Genomic DNA, 16,376 nt, shown 5'->3' with positions numbered 1-16,376 from the left:
GAGAGAAAACTGCCCACTTTGTGGTCAAGAAGTGATAGAGAGAAAGAAAAAGATAATTCCCTTGAAGGGCATTGCCCCAAAGACCAAAAATCTGCCATACATCCTACTTTCTAAGTTTCCCACCATATCCCACTAGAGCCATGCTGGACTTCAGGCCTTTTAACACATGGGCCTTTTGGGGGACAGTCCATATCCACACTATAGCATCTTTCTCATTTCATCTCATCAACACAGAACCCCAGTTATCATTATTAGTTCCCAGAGTCCTGCAGTGGCCCCCTGGCTGACCTTCCTGCTGCCTCTCTGCTCTCCTACTCTGCCTCAACACACCATTGACCAGAGAGTAGCCAGAGGGATCTTTAAAAGAATAAATGAAACAAAACCAGATCATGTCTTCCCCTGATTCAATCCTTTTTGTGACTTCCAATTCTAGTTAGAAAGGGTCTAAACTTTTTATCTTGCCTTCAGATCCCCACATGGCATCTGACTCCTGCTCATCTTTTTACATCTTTCTCCTCACGCTGTGCTCCTGTTCCTCTTGTCACTGTTTCTCAGCCCTCCCTGGCCCTCTGACAGTTTCTAGAATGCTTCCTAACCTTTCCTCCCTCAGCCATCTCTGGCTCTTAGCATGGCTGCTCCACATTTTCATGCTTCATTTTAAATTTATCCTTCTCAGAGAGGTCTTTCCTGGCCACTTCCACCTCTGTTTCTTCCATATAAATATATCTGGTGGATTTTCTCCTGAAATCTTTTGCCTAAGTTTACTTAAACATGGGAGTGGTTAATCTACATGTTCTAGGCCACTTTCCTAAACTTATCTCTTTTAGGATTAGATGCGAAGCTACCAATTTGCCTCCTATAATATTTCCCAGATTTCAGCTTTACCCTATTTTCCAACGAGGCTAATTGATTTATCCCAACCACATAGAAGAAAGTTTCCTGTTTGCCAGTGAAAGCTCTTTGTCTTTATTTCAGCCTTGGTGACAGGAGTGGTTAGTAGGTAAGAGGGTTTCATATTAAGTGACAAAAGTATTTCTGGTGATTGCTTATGGCATCTCTCTTCTCTGTCTTTGGTACAATGTGAAGAAAACTCTGCTCGTTTCATGTAGACCAGTCTACAGACTAATGAAGTCCTTGAGCCAGAAGCATGTACTTGCTTCCATTCTGGATAATTCATTCTGTTTTTATTCCACAGTGACTTAAAACCCACCAGAGGGAACTTTTTGGGACAAGCATTTTGTGTTTCTACTTGCTATCTTTTCTAGGTCATAACATTGTCATCCTTGTTAGGCACTTGCTTCAGAGTAACCTTTACTGGAGAGAAAATGAATAAGACAAAGGAAGAAATACATGACATGGAAAGAGGCTGCTTGGGTCAGAGTGCAGGGAAGGCTGGTATGAACAATTTCTACTCCTGCCTGTTCTAATTATCTCCCCACTTAGTTCAAGCTAGCTTCCCAGTGGCTGTCATGAGGTGTACTTGAGTACACTGAAATCTAACACCACCAACATTGTAATAATGATCCGTACCACATGCTATTTAAAGCTGGCCAATGGGAGCTGCAGGAACCCTACATGAAGGAGATGATGTTTGGGAGGGAAAAGAAGAGGAGTAGAAAAATAAGGAAGAGCAAAGTCTGAGCTCAGCCTAAAGAGTAGAAAGTCCAAATATTGGCCACCGTCTGTTTTCTTATCCATGTAGATATTTTTAGTAAGATAAAAAAAGAAATAAAAACAATGATTCAGAATTTCAAAACAGGATAATAAGAAATTAACAATGGTTAATATATTGTGTATTGTTGTCTTCAAAGCAGTTGCTCAGGTTACAAGATGTAGGCATGCAAAATTAATCAAGCAATATAAGCACAAACTGATCTTGGGAGATGCTCTTTCTCTGTTTTCTTTCTTTTTTCCATTTGAAGTAAGGGTAGATGATGTGGTTCATTTGGGAAGTGACACACAAGAAAGCTTCCTTTTAGATGGAGAAAATCTAGGCTGAGAGTAGAAATCCTGTGAATACCCAAGCTTCACCCAGATTGCTATTCATATAACTATTTTTTTTCATATAGCTATTTGAATCTTAACTATTTTAAAGGTAATGCTCAGCAATGATGTATTCTGAATTGATCATGATTGCAACTGTGAGGCACGTTCCAGCTGAATTTTCGTGGAAAACTTGAATAACCTTTCACAGCTGAAATGGAATACCTGGATCTAGTGGGTGGCTAAGGCGGTGCTATGTTTATGCCTCTTTGCTAAGAATAGTAGCATGCATAATTAAAGCTGATGGAAGAGTATGATGGTCCAGATGATTTCAAAAAATATATATGATACATATATTTAAAACATATTTATATTTGAGCTTGGAAAACTTACTTTTTGGTTCTTTGCCAGTGTTTTAAAATTTTTAATTCTGATTTTCCTTAGCATTTAAACTGATTAAAACTATAGAAGCTATAATAAAGTTCAGGGAAGATCCTTCTTTTCGTCTGTGCATGGCATTTAACACAGAGACTCAAATATAGTAATGCTTGAGAAATGTCAGATTTCTGGAAATCCTCACTAAATAACATAGCAACAATAGAAAACATTGCATATTTTATTTAAAAAGCAAGAAGGAAAAATGAATACAAACCTGATTGGATTCTGGTTCAGCTAAAATGCTATCTTTAACTACCTGTGAAACCTAAAAAACAAAGTAGTTCCCATTAAAAAAAAAAAAATTCTGGGTCTTGGTTTCCTCATATGTAAAATGAGACAATAAGCCTGGTTCAAAATTCTCTTTGTTTTATGATAATAGGTGATGCTTACCAGTTGGATATTAAGATTGCCAAATTTTAAAAGTAAAACTATAAGTGTTCTATAGTTTATGTCAAGTGTAATATTAGAGGTTTCACTGAGAGGCCCTTGAGGAATACAGAGTCACCATGAATAATACGTTCTGTGCACAATCTACTTGTATTTAATAAACACTCAAATGCTTAGGCTACTTCTGGGAACTTTGAACATTTCTTATTAGTGTGGAATTGGTGGAGAATGCTCTCCTCCTAACTGATCAAGGTCAACCTACAGTATTTAGAGGAAAAGAGGTGACTAAACAGAACAAAACCAGCTGCAGCTGTTTTTCCCTGATCCCCTGATGATTCCCTACTAGGACAGGAACCTACTGGTAACACCCTCCTCACCAGCTTCTGCTGGGATTGACAAGGCAGCCCAGTGTTTGCTATCCCCTTTCTCTTTTGTATTTAGCCTTACATTATCATTCTGGAATGAAAATGATGAAAGCACATCATTAAGGAAAATATATCCATCAGGTTCTCCTAGATCAGTGGTGGCAAACTTATGGCACACATGCCACAGGGGGCTGATTGTATCACTGAAAGTTCTAAAAGGTTTGCCATCACTATCCTAAATCTTTAACTAAACCCAGCCTCAGTCAGGCCTCATTTTTGCAGCAGAGGAAAGAGAGAGAAGTCAGTGTACAAGTGTTTTTGGGTGAAAGAAAACCATTTCACTGAAAAACTTCAGAAATGTTCCGTGCAGCAAGAAATTTTTATAGAAACCAGCTATTCATTTGTTACCTATACCAGGACAGTGCTGCCTTTTCAGATTTTCCAGAACCAACTTCTCACAGTTCAGGTCAGAAATACTAAGTAAATTAACCTGTCAGATTGCCTAATACTGCACCAAGAAAAAAGATGAACAGAGAAGAACGGAATGGAAAATAGCAAAATGAGGCATTTGGGCTCTGGGTTGGGGGTTGTAAATACAGGATAGGAGTATCATACCAATTGCTTCTATCCCCTGACACATTTCCATTTTGAGGTTAAGTAGGCTTAAATACACTGCTCCTTTTTCTTTCTTTGCTTCTTTTTGATACTAGGTAAGATATTTTAGGAACAAAGAAAGGTTAATGGGCCTAGGATGGGCCTGGAATTAACTTCCTTAATTAAACCTCCAGAAGATATCTTTTCACTTCTTTTAATGATCTGTCTTGGTGAAAAAGGACCTAAAGCTAGTAGAGTCCTGTGTAATTCTGATTTGTGTAAGACCAGAGTTTTGTCTTCGCTGATATTCCTGATTCAGGCAAGCACCAATAGTGGAGCAGAAGTTAGCAGGCAAGAGTAATGAAAATCTGAGCGGTGTTGTGATTTCTGAAAATTTACCCTCATTACTTTGGACAGTTCTAATCCAGAAATCAGAGATTAGGGACCAGAAAGAGCCAGAGATCCCTATTTTTATGCACGGCTGAATATGTACCTACTCAAGTTATAATCATTAAATGTAATTTGTAAATTACATTATAGTCTGCATTATAGTTAGTGGGCTAAAATCAAAAGCTCTGCCATGAATCTTTTCTAAAACTCATATTCATGCTAATTTACCTCTTCTTAGTTAAAATTTTTCATATGTGCTTCTCTTAGATGGGGATCAGCTGAACATTCATCCCATTGCCTTACTTAAATTAGATATCTTTGAGGAGCAGTCAGCATTTATGAGGTTCTGCAGAGCCTATTTCATTGTGTTCACAATCTATTTGTATTTAAAGACATTCCCTGCTTCCCTAATTCCTTTGGTATCTCATTTAGAGTTCCTAATACTATTGAAGCAGAATATGTATGCCATCAGCATTCTTGTTCTTCCAAGTTGGTAATTCCAGTAGTATTTCTTAATCATTGATAAGTATCAGAATCACCATTTTAAACTGTAGTGCTTTAATGTGTGGCTATCCCACACATACTTGGGAGATTCTGATTTAGAAATATGAGCAAGACAATGAAACCTAACCTGCATTTCTGTAAGTTCTCAGAGGATCGTGCTATACACTGCCGTCTCAGAAACACCATGTGTGTGTCTGGAAATGCAGTTTGCAATAGAACTCTGAGTCCCACATCTTGGCTCTCTTCATTTCCCATTGCTGGTCACAGAACTGACCAAAGAGGGAAATCTTTGCTAAAATAGCTTCTTCTGATGTGGACCTTAACACTGACAATGAAAGGAGAGCTCTTATCTCAACTATGCCATTGTAAGAGTGGGAGCCTTTTGTGGATAATCCTAAAGCTGATGTTTCTACACATTCTCTCATGCAGGTAACTACCATGGTTTGGATCTAGTTCTTAGTAGATACATCAGTTGTTAATGGACGCCTTGTGTTTTCTTGCAAACAGAGTTCATGGAACCGAGGTATCTAAGGGAATTCTACAAAGTGACACATTCTTTAAAATAGCACCTAGACTTTTCTGTGACTCTGATTCAGCTGTTAAGTGGTGTGTATGGTTGTTACCACCAAGTATTTTATTCACACTTCATACTCTGAGTTTAACTCTTTGTATCAGTATTAATTATCCATATGAAATAGGATGTAGAATAAGTTAGTTTAAGTGTCTCTTTTCTTCTCCTATTCAAGACAGGGCTACAATGGGCCTGTGAATCTACAACAGGACAGCAAGAGAAGGCACATGGAGCATGGGGATAGGAATGTGCAGGTGGAGCTGTAGACATTTGGGGCATAATATCTGAAAGGTAGGCCAGCACAGTGCAGTCAACAATATGGATTCTGCAGTAACTAGATATGACAAAATGATGAGAAACCCAAAGTGAAACAACATACAGAAACTTCTGTGCAGCTTTGTTTTCTTCATCTGCAAAATGTGGACTATTCAGTACCCAATAAAGCATCTGTGAAGGCTACACTTGTAAATATGTGTAAAGTACATTGAATGGTACATCACATGTAGCAGTGTTGCATTCATGTGAAATAACACTGTAAATGTTGTTTTTATCAACATAAAGAGGAGTTTAAGGTGGATTTGGGGCTTTAGGAGAAGGAAATGGAAGTGTGAGGTAAAAAACAATGTGCAAGTATAGCTTAACTTCCAAGAAGGAATGCTCATGTAGAGCTCTTGAATTTTATCATCTACAAAGGGGACATTAAAATAGTCTTTCAACTGCATAATAATAAATGAATATTGGTGATGTTTGAGCTGTGCTTGAAGCAAACCATTCAGTAAACCTCAGTGTGAATTTGTAGGGGAGTAGAGGCCATGACCTAATTTCTGTAACTGTTTTTTCCAACTGAACTGACCTCTTGTCTTTTTCCCCTCTGCCAGCACCATCAGGTAGGTCCCAAGGGTAGGAGTTCTAGGAACATCTGGAAGCCTGGCTGGGTCTATGGTAACTGTCTTAGATTCTTAAGTCCTTAGAAGGTAGGGCTTGGTTGTGCCTTCAGCTATGATTCTGGTGTTTATTATATGTCGCAGGTGATACGGTATTTCATATGTTCTCCCTGGCCTGAACTACTGCTGGTACATGCATGACTGTACCATTGGGCAGCTTGTTTCACCTGCTGAGACTGTTGCATGCTACGATAGTCATGCATATACCATTGATGATTCAGAACTGCCTGGCAGTAAGGCATTTGAATTATAGACCCATCATGAACATGTTAATAAATGATTGGAGCTAAGTAATTTTCCTTTATGATAGTGGTTGTGCTTGCTAGGTAATTTTCATGATTAACATTCGTTGCAGTCCTTAATGTCCATCAATGAGGAAACTCAAAAATTAATCCATTGCAAATATGCACTATATCTGTGTATTTTTTCATTTCCAGTGATAATGTGACAGGTATATTCATTTAATTATGTCAGTTAGTCGGTATTTATTGAGTGCCTATTATATGTGAGTAATAGTACTTAGTACTCAAGGTACGAGAAAAGGATGTGGCAAGGTACCTGGCATTAAAGTCTCATAGACTAAAGCAACGATAGAGACATGTTCACAAATACTACAATTCAGTGAGAACGCTGCTAATAGAGCCAGAGTGAAGTGCTGTCAAGCTCCAAGGATGTTCACCTGTGCCTCAGTGTAGATTCACGACCCAAAAGAGGTTAACAGAAGAGATACAAATAAATAGTTTTAAAACAAGAGGAAAGAGAGGAGGAGAAATGAAAATAGTTCCAATATATTATGCACATGTACCAAACTCCCAATGATGAATGTAACATTGTGTGCTATAATCATGTACTGATAAACATTAAAAAATGAAATAAAAGAAGAAACTTATGTGATAGGAAAAGTTGAGCTTTTCTAGCCGAGAGGCAGCCTGGGCAAAGCAGGAAACACAGAATGTGTGTGTTAGGATATTGAAATAAAAGATGGAAAGTGGAAGAAAGCGGATTGGGATTGCAGAAAAAGCAACATCATCAAAGAGCTTGAGAATGTTGGCTTCATCAGATGTCATGGGAGGATTTGAAAGAAGGGGGCAGGGTGATCAGACTTGCTTCTCAGAAAGATATGTTCTTCCCAACGGCAATCTGGTGCATGTGCTGGATAACAGCAAACACAGCATAGGGAGACCAGTTATGCATTTGAAAGACTATTTTAACGTCCCCTCTGTAGATGATAAGGACTTGGAGGTGGAGGGGAAAACTTGGATTAGACAGCAATTTAGGAAGGAAATGGACATGGTGGCCAAATGCATGCCTGGAAGTAAGGGACAGATTCTTTAAAGCCAAATATATTTGCTAGTGGTTATTACTGTCCACTAGGTATATCCCTTTGAAAGTCCCCATGGTGATTTTAAAAAAAGCTCCTTCTCCAGATACTAGAGGCGAAAAAACCGAGGTGTTGTATTTTATTGGGATTTCTTCTTTCTCTTTTTAAATACCCAAATCCAAATTGGTCCTTTTATAGATGGAGCTAAAGGTGAAGACAGTGAGTCATGGTCTTAATTTCTAGATCAGTACTTAAATTTAATGTTCATACAAAATCAACTGGAGATCTTATTACAGTGCAGATTCTGATCATTTCTGAATCTGGAATTCTGCTTGTCTAACCATCTTTTATGAGACGGTAAAGCACTTGACCACAATTTGAAGTGCATTAGTCTAGACTGTTTCACAAGGAGGGAAAGAGAACTTGTTAGTCCAGCAAAGTCACTGCAGCCAGATTGTAGCAATGCAGAAAATCAAGACAAGTCTCAGATTATGCTGCTAGTGCTACAAGCTTTTTAGCTCTTGCTTTCTTGTCTGAGTGTGGCCCCTTGGGATTGGTGGCTGTCCCAAGAAGAAAGTTGGTAATGTTACGTACTTTCTCAGCCAGTAGGGTTGTTGTGGAATCCCACAAAGAGCCACAAAGGGTTTTCTCACCCGCACTGCACCTGGCGTGTTCCACTGAATATTCAAGCTCGGACTCAGATCTGAAAATAACTCCAACTCATTGGCCTACAGACAGTTCCACCAAGCCAAACTGGGATAGAGGAAGTTTTGTTCAACTTGTGTAGGGTTGAGGAATACTTGGAGCTAGGTTTCACCAAAAACTGCTTGGGCAATTGCAATATTTATGTACTTGTCACCAGAGACAAATAAGACTGGGAATTTATAAACTGGCTTCTTCTTACCTGATGAGTCAGCACTCATTGACATTTGGTCTCTACCCCTTGACCATGAAGCACTTAAGTTATGATTTGTTTAGATGCATCAGCTCTTTAATTATGAGAGCATAAGTGCTAGGAACCAGGAGCAGATGCTAGGTTGGCATTGCATGGTAGGAGACAGGCACTGACAAATGGCCTGGGTGGCTCAGACCCAACCTGGCCTTCTCTGGCTGCCTGAAATAGAAAGGAAAGTTTGCTGTAGGAACACTGCAATAGGCTCTAAAAGTAAGAGGAGTCTGGCGTGAGGAAAGGCAGCCTGGGCAAAGCAGGAAACCAGTTCCGTAATATTGGCTATATACCGTAGCAATATGGTTTTGAGCTAAGACATTTTGTCGGTCTTGGTCCTAGTTTTTCTTTCTGAAAAGTGATTAGTGTTGTCAGTAGTCTTCTGACAAGGTTGCATGGAGGTGCCAAGAGGAGCTAACAGGACTTACCCAGTTCCTTTGCAACTCGGAATCATGTGAGTTTGTAGGTCCCTAGTGTACATGCCCTTGATTCTTGGTGTCCTAGTTACCTCTTTCCAGTCTATAGAAGTGTTTCCATTTGTGAGATCATTAATTTAGGGTTTAGATTTTCTGTAAGACTCTTCTACAGTCAGCAGCGATGAAATGCCCCAAGACAGGGAGCAGCCCCACCAAAAATTTACTCCCATATTACTCTCAGGAACTGTATGATCAGAGATCACACACATGGAAAATATTTAGAAGAAAACATGTTGAGTAAATGTGATGGTATCTGACTATTATATCTCAAGGGTATACCTCATTTTAAGAAACTTGATTTTTAAAAATCAACAATAAGACTATTTTTACTAATCCAAATTAGACATAAGATACTTTTCAAAAAATGTACTTAATTTGATTCTTAGACCATGGCCTAGGATTAGTTAGCTTGTGCAATCACTGAGATTGTCTTTGTCTCAAAATACTTTCTCTAAGTAGCCTGTAATTTTAGCAATTCATTTGAAAGAAGTTTACCTGTTTTCATTACACGTCATTATGTGTTTATATATACTGAAAACTTTTCCAGTGAGTTGTGCTAATAGGATTGTCATTATACTATTATTGTCTCACCCTGATTGTTCCACTGTGGATTTCTATCAGGAGAATGACAGGTACAGTACAAGTGCTGAGGTGCCTAGCAGCAAATTTGGGCCACAGTGGTGATTAATGTACACTGTGTGCATGCAAAGAGTGCTTCACAAAATAGGTCCCTTTGTACCTGTGACCATAGGGACTCAAAAGCAGCAGACATACTGTTTGAATAACTGCATGACTATTCATTCACATGATTCATGAAGCTGACCGCATTGCAAAGCTTTGAATGAATTACTGTTTTTCCCTCTTTGTAGAACTGAAATGAAGCTATGAATCTCCTGATAGCTATATTTTCATCTTGATTCACTTGGGCAGCTGGGGCTGTACATTTAGCATAGGAAATCTATCTTCTTTTGGCAGAGGCTACCAACTGTCACTCTGTTGTTTGGTTTCTTCTATAGGATTCTCCTCTTTGGTTCTTCCCTTGAACACAGAATAATTATTTAACACAGAGGCTATTGACAAAAAGGGTCACTTTTTATTCAAATGAGGTAAATCATGATTATTTAATAGAAGGGTGATCTTAAAAATACAGAGGGATTTTCCCATCTATTGAATATTTTTAATTGGATTATGTCAATATATAAGCCATGGGTACACATTTTGAATTTGTTTAGATTTTTTATAGTGTAATTAAATACCTGAGTGAAGTTTGACATCAGAAAATTAGTAAATTAGACTCAGCATCGCATTTGGCTCCAGAGCATCTTCTAAAAGTAGCATTATGTTCCTTCCTTCGAGGAGATAGGGAGTTGGTACTTTAGTATGTGTGCTAAAAAGGCGATTTGTAAACTATACATCTTTAGGATTATAGATCATAGGAAACCTGTCTTGAATACAAATGTTCAGCTTGTTGACTTAGGTAAGAAACATATAGGTAAGGTAGAGTGAGACACTTGTAAAAGAATACTGGAAGAAAGGAGTAGAAGACTGGGGTTTTCCTCTCCTTGTCTGATCTGGAGCTAGAGCCTCTTTGGAGTTTTAGCATGGCCCTTTATTAACTAAGGATAAGAATATTAGCCTCTCACTTTTCAGTGATCAAGTATCACAGATATACAATGACTTACTCACCATAATATGACTATGGCAAAAGCATAGATATTGGGGCCACATAGATGACCAGATCTCAAACTGTTACCTTAAGAAAGGCGTTCAACTTTTCTGAACCACAAAAGTGTGGCTTTAAAATGGTGATAATATATCCAAAGGGAATGAATTCAGCATAACAAAGAGATACCAGCGTACCTATCTTTATTGTACTATGAGTCACAAAAGCTAAGAATTATAATCACTCTCAGTGCCCATCAATAGAATGGATGTATATGAGTATTATTCACAAAGAGTGAAATCCTATAATTTACAGTGAAATGGGTGGAACTGGAGGATATTATGTTGAGGGAAATGAGCCAGACATAGAAAGACAAATACCACATATTCTCAGTTATGTGTGGAAGCTAAAAAAAAACAGTAAGCCTGAAAACAGAATAGTGATTACCAGGGCTTTAGAATATGGGTGTATGGGGATGGGTGGAAAGAAGAATTTGAACAGTGCATGCTGTAAGAACATAGGGAAATATCACACTAACCCTCACTAATATGTACAATTAAGATCCGTTCATGAAAATTTTAAAAATAAATAAAATGGAGATAATAAATTTGTTGGGGAAGAAATATAATTTAAATATATGAAATATTATACCTTACATAGCAGATATTTAATTTGTAGTTAACCCATTATCTTATGTAAGAAATAAGAAATCTATCTCCTAAGCATTCACTTATTCCACAGGTATTTTGAATGCTCAATGCATACACTGAAAATTGGGTATGATTTAATTTAAGCTTATGCTATCAATGAGAAAAAACAAAATCATTTTAATGCATATTAAGGGAGTATAGTGGTCTTAAATTAACATCGAATTTCATAAGTGACAATCACTTTTAAGCTTTGAAGTTTAAGTTGGCCGCATAGTTTTTTGTTTTACTTTTAGATTTGTATATTAAAAACATACACATTCTTACTTGGTCTTCTTCGTGTCCCTTGGTATCCACTTAGTTCCAGGACAATGCAGATACCAAATTCCATGGATAGTCAAGTCTTATAGAAAATGATTTACTATTAGCCTATGCATATCCTTCTGTATGCTTTAAATTACCTTTGGCTTACGTATAATACTTAATACAGTGTACATGTTATGTAAATAATTGTTATATTGTATTATTTAGGGAAAAAATGGCCTCAAAAAGTCTGTACTTGTTTAGGACAAATGCATTTTTTGTCCTGAATATTTTCAGTTCTTGGTTGAATTCTTGGCACTGAGGGCCAACTGTATTTGCAGGATGGCCACATAATAAAGCTGGAACCAAGCTATTAAGCTGTGATCTCCTCTTAGTAACTAAGTATAAAAATCTAGACTTTGGACTTTATTCTGGATGATACAGAAACCACTTGGAAACTGAGCAGAGGAATATTCTGCACTGGGTAGATTTGAAAAGGCTTACAAAGCCTCTTTCAGGAAAAGAGATGGCTAAGGGGGTGAAAGCAGAGGCAGGGAAGCCTTTAGCTAGCCAGGACAGTGGCTCTGATTTGAAAGACTATGGTGATGAATGACCAGATTCTGTATCTGATGTTAGTCTAGATCTGGATCCTGGACAGCTGTAGGATTGGCTTATAGAGTACAGTAGCTTGAAAGAAAGAGAAGAGTCAGGCTGATGTGCAGTATTTGGGCCTGAGCAATGGGAAGAAGCATGTTATTATGTATTGAGATGAAAAAGACTGGAGCAAGGGGAGATTTGTGGAAGGGAAGAGCAAAGACACAGTTTTCACAGGAGAAGATGCAGAGTACAGCTGCATACACAAATGTAGATTTCAGGGGAAATACAGGAGGAAATAGAAGTTTGGCAATCATTGCAGTACAGATGGGAGTCAATATCAACGGGCTGGAAAAGATCACCCAGAGAGTGAGTGCATAGAGAAAAGGAAGGTGTGGTCCCGAAATTGAGCCCCAGAATACTTCAGTGACTAGAAGCAGGCCAGGAAAGCAAGAAAGAATCAGCAAAGGAGAACAAAAGGCAGATAGGTACAAAGGAGGAGAACCAAGAAAGTGAAGGAGTGGTGTTTCAAAGGGAAGTTAAGTTGTTCGAGGGGAGAGGAAGTGATTCATTGTGTCAAGTGTTGCTAATAGGCTAGATCAGATGAGGACTGAGGATTGTTTTCTGAATTTGGCAAAATAGAGGTTCACTGATGATAACTTTGATAAAAGCTGTGATGGTGGGGAGATGGAAAAGATAACTTGTTTGGAATGGTTTCAAAAGAAAATTAGAAGGGAAATGGAGGTGGTGAGAATAGGCAGCTCTTTCAAAGGTTTAGAGGTGGCAAGTAGTGGAGAAGAGAATGATTGAAAGAAAATGTCAGGTGTAAGCAGGGATGATAGTAGAATGATTGTGATATGTGACATGGATGCTGGCTGTATGTCTGCAACAGGTCTTGGAGGACCTTGATGGTCCAGACTCAGTCCTTCTATTCCTGGATTATGGAATGTCCAGGAGGTCCTATGGGAGAGGCTCTCTTGGAAAAGGTGGAGGTAGGTATCTAGGGTGCTCAAGGTGTCAGTGTTTTCCAGCACAACCGAAAGTGTTTCAGGATTTAACAGTCAGAATGATAGTACGAGTATATACCAGCCCAACCTCAGCCATGAGCCTACTAAGAGTGGTGGGATTTTTTATTTTTTATTTTTAAGATAAAAGATATTATGGCATAATTTAATGTTGAAACTGATCAGAAGGCAGGTAAGTCTTGAACAAGGTGAGAATTGTAGAGGATCTTGAGTAGATGAATGAGAGTGGGGGTGGAGCATAAGTGAGAGGGTTGGGTTTGGTGTGGTTTATTATAACAGGAAGAAGGACAGAGGGTAAGGAGTACAGACACATTAGCTACTAATTGGTAGTAGGTAGAGGGCATGTAAAATTTCTTACCTTGGTGCTTCTGTCTTCCTGTGAAAGACAGGATGTTTATTCATTCTTAATATTTTCTCTTGCTTACGATCCTACCTACCCACACTTAACTGAGATTGGTGTAGAATTCTGGGAAACCTAGGACACTAGACCAAATTTTGATTCAAAAGCTGTGTCTCCCATGAGGAGGTAGTTATTTGTGGAACTGCAGTTCCAGCTGATTCTGTGAATGATTATCAGAACCCAATTTCCTTTGGAGCAAGGAGGTTTAAAAATGTATAGAACTCTGGCCCCCTAATGTGCTCTGCTTTGCTGTGGAATGAAAACACTTCTCACCTAGCACAATGAATCATCGTATAACTTGACTCACATTGGTACAAGAAAGAAGGAAGGGAAGAAGGAAGGGAGGGAGGAAGGTACTCAAGTTTGGCATCTAACCAGACCACTATTAATCTCGGCTAGTTAAATATATTTCTGCTCAAGAGATTTGCACCTTGTTTATAACGAATTCCTCTGCTGTGTGTTCAGCATTCCACAATATTTGCCTAGGCTTGGAAATACATCCAAAATGGCTGAAGGATGACAGTGTTTGATTGCTTGCCTCTCTCTCTTTCCCTGAAGTTAATATGATGCTTATCTGAGTGCAAAGGCAGAGACAGGCAGAAATTTAATGCAAATTTCTCCAGGAGTCTAGTGCCACTTCACAAAATATTGATTAGGTGTCTGATTTGCTCTCCCCTGACAATGGGCCATAGGAATAAACCAATGAGGTGGGCTCAACTCCAGCTCGTCATGGTCATTCGATAAAGCTAGGCAGCCAATGAGAAGCAGCTACCTTTTGATTGGGCGAGAGGCTAGTGAAAGGGGAAATCATCTTAGCAACAGCAGAAAGTATTGCACACGCCCTTGCACACACACAAACACAGATACCATGCAACCACCCTGCTGCAGTGAACAGTTACTGATTGTCTCTTAAGGCTTTTGTTTTGCCATGGCCCCTTCTAAAAGACAAGTTTCTGTCACACTGCTTACCTGGTCAGACAGCCCATAATCCCCTTTTAATGGAATGCTAGAGCAACAGTGCTGTCTCTCTGCCCTTTCCAGCCCACGCTTTATTAAGAGCAAACTTTGATCTGCAGGTAAATGGCACAGGCTTTGTTCTCAAAATGTACTGTTCTGATCTCTTTGCGGGCATTGGCCAAACCTTTGCCCTTCCTGACCCAACATGTGGGGGAAGAGTGTGTGGCACAGGGCCGAGCTCACTGACTGGATGCTGTTTCTCTGCTTCCTGTAAGAACTGCAGAAGGGTTTTGCCATGCGAAGGCAGGCTTTGGTGTCATTGTCATTCTCCTTACAGGTTTTCGCTTTCATTGTTCTGTGGCCTCCAGATCCAGAGCCCATGAATCTTTCCGGTTTTGGTGCAACATTTGGCAATGTCTTTCTTAGCCACTGGGCTACAAGCATTTAACCTTCTCATTTGAAAAGCTCTCCTCCTTTGGTCTCCACTGCGTTTTTATATTTCCTGAGCAGCTGCCCTTGTTCCCCGCATACCAGGGATAGGGCTGGCTGCTAGTCTCTGGTTCCCCCAAATTAGTAGCCCCCATGGCCTCTTGGTTTATTTCTGTATCGTCTCCCACTCTCCTATCCTTGCTCCGAGTCTATTTTGAGGGTAGTGGTAACGGCAGGTAACTGGGAAGCACGTTGATTCCCAGTATAAATTTTCCCCCCATGAACTTTGTTTCTTTGATGGCTGGATTCAGCATGAGTCTTTGTCCAAGAGCATCTGCCCATGGATTATCCAATCCTGCTGGTGGCTGTCATTGATGTTCCCTGCTGACTGTTGTAATTTCATCTGGATGGAAAAGCCAATCACTGAGCACAACCTTCACCCTGAGAGACTTATGCCTGCGTTTATACTACAGAAGGAACATTGAGATGATATAATAGATTTTTTCCTAGTCCAAGAAGAAGTATTGGCTAAGAAATTATAGCCAGCTGTTTTTCATCTTTTTTTTATTACAAAACAAAGGGAAATGGCATGAAAGGGAAGCAGGAGAGAATTAAGATAGTGATGAAAACCAGCTCTCTGAATATTAGCATTAAGAGAACCTAGAATGTGTTACCAAATAGGTATGTACGTTTCTTTCTTGGGTAGGTACAATACCCATCTCCTGGGGTTTGGATGAAGTGTCTCTCATGGATCTGACAGAGCACCATGGAGGGCTGCAGGCTCAGTGGTGGAGCACTTGCCTATCGTGGTATGGGCTTTGGAGCCAGACTAGTCTACACTTAAGTCCTAGCTCTGCTATAAGCCTATAATGTGGTATTAGCAAATTTCTTAACATCCCCTGGCCTTTAAAAAATTTGTAACATGGAAGTCACACTATCAACCACATAGGTTTAAAGGGAAGCATCTGTGTAAAATGCCTAGCTTTGGGTTTAGCACACAGTGAACATTCAACAGTGTTGACTCATCCTCCCGTTTTAGAATTCCCACCGCTTCATTCCATCAGTTGACCTATGGACACAGCCCTGTTCATTAATTAAAAAAAATTGAGCATCTATGTAAAGCATTATGAGATCCACATATGGTTCCTGCCCACAACAAGTTACCTTTTAGGTCAGAAGAGAAGCCAGGAAAGTCACTGGGGCATGCAAAAATGAATGCCAGTTATGCAGCACTGACAAGTCTCATACAAGTGGGTTATCTTCCTGAGTTAGAATCATCCAAGGAAATACTACGGGAAAGTCAGGACTTGATCAGAGCCTGAGAGAATGGTTAGAATTTGGACAGGTTTATGGGACAAAGGTGGGAAGAGGGGGCCTTTCCAGGTTGAAATAGCATTGGCAGCTCTTAGAAGAAATGAGAGTGGTTGTGGCCATCTGAG

This window comes from Chinchilla lanigera, unplaced genomic scaffold, assembly GCF_000276665.1.
Source record: "Chinchilla lanigera isolate Chin_1 unplaced genomic scaffold, ChiLan1.0 scaffold00011, whole genome shotgun sequence".
In the NCBI taxonomy this organism is placed as follows: Eukaryota; Metazoa; Chordata; class Mammalia; order Rodentia; family Chinchillidae; genus Chinchilla; species Chinchilla lanigera.
The sequence above is the reverse complement of the archived record's forward strand: the minus strand, read 5'-3'. Positions refer to the sequence as shown.